Below are 4,654 nucleotides of genomic sequence, written 5' to 3'. Positions count from 1 at the left end.
CGTACACAAAGATGCCAAAGGAGAGCAAAAAAGATTTTGGCTTGAAAGAAAGAACTTAAACTTTGGTTAGGACTCACCTTATACTGGACTTGCGCAATGAGGTGGGGGAGGTGGGGGAGGGGAGTGAGGGGGAAGTCTTTAGTTAAAAGAAACTTTTAAGAGGAAACCCCATTATTGAGATCAGGCAAAGCACTATCCAGGTCTACATTTGAAAAAGTTTTCCAAACACGACTACTTAGTTAGGAACATAGGAAAAACAACATACCCATAACAATTGTGGCAAAAGTCATAGGGTAGGTGCAGTCACACGAACAAGAGCAAGCAGCCCTGCTGGAGCACTGGGCCTCATGACTAGCTAAACCTCTGCAGGGAACCCAGAGAGTAATTAAAACAATTCAAGGGCAAGGATATTGTGTGAGCAGAAAACAGAGCATGAAAAACATGTAGCTATATTGCTCTGGTATGCAGGCTGCACCTCAGATATGAAATTACTTGTATTAATTGGAGGTAGGTAGAAGAATCTAGGCTAAAGCAGAATAATTTGCCTTAGTGGGTATATGAAATTCAAAAAACAAAACAAAAAAAAAACACCCAAAACCATTGCCAGTAGGAACCAGGTAATTGTAAGGGAGTTTTAGGATGTAGTCTTAAGAGGATAACTGTGCCTTGGCAAGTGTATCAATAATACCCCATAAGGCCAACACTGCCTAAGTAAAGGTGTTGGAAACATCAAATTTGAGTACAGATGTAGCAGAATTGAGACCAATGAAGGGGAAAAAAAAGAAAAAATAACCAACAACAACAAAAGGTGAATTGCTTGTTCACAAACTGTTAAGGTAAAGAAAGGAAGGTGGTAAAGGTAGGGAAAAAAGGATGGGTTCTGCAACAGAAAAAAGGGGGAATAAGACATAAAATCAGGTACAGAAAAAAAGAAGGTGGGATCTTCTGACAGTAGGGGTTGAGGCACCTACAAACAGCACTGAAGCTACCTGTGCACCCAAGCCTACCAGGACAGTGAAGGGAACCCCTGCAGACAATCCATGCAACTCTCTATCAGGTCCGTGGCTGAAAAGGCATGGGGCGAGTAAAGAGCGACAGACTTGCACTCTGGCACCAAGTAGTGTGGGTGGGAAGGGTGGAAGATTATAATAAAATAGTTGGGTGTGATTTATAAGATCTGAGAATAAGAATTAATTTTATATTTGGTTGTAACTGTGCAAAATGATACAATTGTAAATTAATGGTAACAGTGTATCTACTAATAGTATATCTATAATTATAGATATAATTAGGCTAGTTAATAGTATGTTGTTTAATCAATAGAACATCTATTAAATCAGTTATCACTCAATATTGACTGCAATCTAAAAGTAACAAAAACCCAACCAATTAAAAAAGAAAAACAAAACAAAACAAAACACACACCCCCCCCCCCAAAAAAAGACATCTCAAACAAACAAAAAACAAAAAAACTCTCTTCATTGCTATACTTTCTTCAAGAAGCTTGTACTGGCTATTGGTTATAGGTATGAGAGGCTAGTGGTATAAGGTACGTGGAGGGAGGGAGGGGCATGGGTGGGTGGGTGTGATTTGCTGATACAGTTCTATCAGCAGTCTTGTAGCAGCCAACTCAAGACATTACAGACATGGATGTAAGATTTATCTGCTTACTAGTCTGCCATCTTTGTATCTTTTAATCTTCCCAATTATATTACAGATATAATAATCTTCTTGATAAGGAGAAATAGGCTTTTCCACTCTTTAATACTGCAAAAGCGTGCAAACAAGCTGAAGAGTGCTCTAGATACATGAAGTCACTGCCCTTCTTTAGGTAAATAGCTTTCTTTACAGGTATTTTTGAGCTGCTTATCTCCATGGTCAAAGCCTTCAATCAGACAGATAAAGAAACATACTTGTTGGCCAGCTAAGCAACCTGCCAAAACAGAATTCCCACTGCCAGCACCAATACCACTTCGTTTAGATGTAGTTTCTCATCCCACAGGCTTCGGCTGTTTGAAGGGAAAGCAGTTCTCAGAACAGATGGAGTTGGTAATAAAGCTCTTTCTAGGAGATACAAGGATTACACAGGGAATGAAATGGCGAAACAGTGTCTGGAGTACACATTATAAACTTGAACCAAAGTAAAAATCCCTTCCCACTGAAAACAACGTGGTGGGGCAAAGTGGAAGTGACAGCACAGCTTTCCAAAACATTAGCTAGCATGGCTGTTTCCCCTCAGAACATTGGCTACCCAAAGACCTACTCGAGACACATGTTCCAACCTCGCACCCACAAAAAAATCTTGTGACTTGTCATTTTGAGTCAGTGTCAGGAGCACTGCCAAGAAAAAGGATGAAGTAGCTGTCTCAAAAGAGCAAAAGGGAGTCTATGCACCAGACGGGGAAACAGTGCAGGCACTTGCCTGTGTACAGCAGAGCTCCTGAGCTCATCTACAAAGTTGTATTTAGTTTCTGCTAGGAGACCTACCCCAGCCATCCTACTTTCAGTGAAGAAGGAAGACTTGTATCCCAAGAGTCCAGTGTTGTTCCACTTTCCCAGGCTGTCTGCTTGTGCTTAGACTGAAATCTCTGCAAGGCAAGACCTAGACCCCTGGATATGCATAAAGCAGCTACCACAGAGCTTCTGCAGAGACAAAAGGCTGCTTTGAGTCAGCACTTCAAAAGCCAGCAACGGCAACACTGTTCCAAGAGGACGGGGTGGGCAGAGGGAAGGGGAGGTAGAACAAGCCCAGTGTCTATATAAACCATTCTAGTCCAGACCAAGGCTCCATTTAACCAGTAACCTGTTCCCAGCTGTGTGGACAGTCAAGTGTGCAGAGAAGAGTAAGAGCAGGGCAGGCATATATTGTATGTCTCCCATGTATTTTCCCAGCTTCTAAAGCTTTTAATCTCAGGAGAGGTCCTGAGCCTGGTTTGATTTATTTATTGATGCCCAGTGGGTCTCTCTTTCAAACATTTGCCCCATCATTTGATTTGCTTTGTTCAACGCCATTGAGCATTAAGATGACATTTTAAATGAAGGACCATGATGATGTAATTCCTAAAAAAAAAAATCTGGGCGTTATGTTCTCACAGTCCTGATATGAAGTACTTTGCGCCTTTGCATTTGGTAATAAACTGCTATATCAAATTTTCACTGTCTTTGTAGACCTTAGTGGGAAGGGGCTTTTACTTTACATGATTCTAGTCTAAATGTATTACAGTAATCCTAGACATTGTCTCTCCTTACTATTTCCTTTGCAATTGTGCCTGTTTTCATCAACTATCAGCTGGGTACAACCAAAGTCCAGACAAATTTTGACAGATCTGTAACCCAAATCTCTTTACATGACTCGTACATGTTCCATGCCTAAGGACAGTTGCCTGGATTCTCACCCTAGCCCTGGTTGTATAATTTACCACTGTGAAAATATCAAAAAACATGAAGCAGGCATTATTCAAAGCAAGGTCTCTTGGATTGCATTGAATTGGCTTTTAAATTTAATACATCATGGTTAAAATCTTGGCCCCACTTTAATCTATAGGATTATTTTTATTACCTTCATTCAGGCCAGGATTTTGCCTGAGGAACAGCTCTACTGTTTAACATTATTTCATAATTATCTTGTTAGGTGCTCTCCTGTTTGCTAAAGTACATAGGCTTTCCTCTCTTCAGCTTTACCCAGTGGCAGAGCAAATGATACTTGCAGCCTTCAGAGGAAGAAAGCCGAAGTGATTTTTCTATCCAACTTTGTCATGCTACAGAGCAAATTTCTCCTTGTCTCCAGCTCAGAGAAGGCTATTGCAGACATTTCCTTTAGGGTTGAATTTAGCTTGTAGCTTTTTTCCAGTTGGTGCTCTGTCCAGGAAAGACTTTTTTTGGCAACTGCAGTTTGAAATTTTATTCCAGTCATGCATCTTAAACTGAATTGGAGAATTTTACTGGAGATACAGCAACCCTCCCTTCTTTCCTTACTGATCATTTGTTGCCATCTGCAATAGCCACTAATTTTTGCATAAAGCACAGCTTTGGAAAAACCTAGTGCAAATAACAAGTGCACAGCACCACTAGTGGGCAGTTAAATAACCCAGAAGACAGAAGGAAAAAAAATTAAGTCTAGGTTTACCTGATTGGCTATACTGTTAAATAGTACATTCCTATGAACCATTGAACAAAATGAATGTAAATGCAGTATTTAGCACAGTCAAGCAGAAAGGACCCATTCCTAAAAGTTTCAAGGCTTGCTTATTTGGTGTCAGCTTCATCAGACACACGTCTCTTCCCTCTAGCAGACAGATATGTTACTAAAAAGAACACAGTAACCAAACTGTCCGCCTTGAAAAATCTGATCTGACTTTGTATGATCAAGATGGGGTGATTTCTATCACAATGTTTTGCAGCCAGAAGTGTTAAATAAGCCTGTTTGAAGTCTTGACCCAAATGCTTTGACTTCAAGAGAAGAAACTGGCAGTGAGAGAAAAACTAAACAGTTTGCTACATTGTTCCAGCAGGCACCAAGGCAGGGCTATGCCATGCAGTGAGTAACTGTTATTAGCTTATTTATCTTATCATTAATTCAAACTAACATGAAGCAGAAAGCAGAAGTCTAAGCGCACAGAAATAGCACCCTCCAATTCTGATTAGCCTCTTGTTT

Source organism: Phalacrocorax aristotelis, chromosome 2 (genome assembly GCF_949628215.1).
Source record: "Phalacrocorax aristotelis chromosome 2, bGulAri2.1, whole genome shotgun sequence".
NCBI lineage: Eukaryota > Metazoa > Chordata > Aves > Suliformes > Phalacrocoracidae > Phalacrocorax > Phalacrocorax aristotelis.
The sequence above is the reverse complement of the archived record's forward strand: the minus strand, read 5'-3'. Positions refer to the sequence as shown.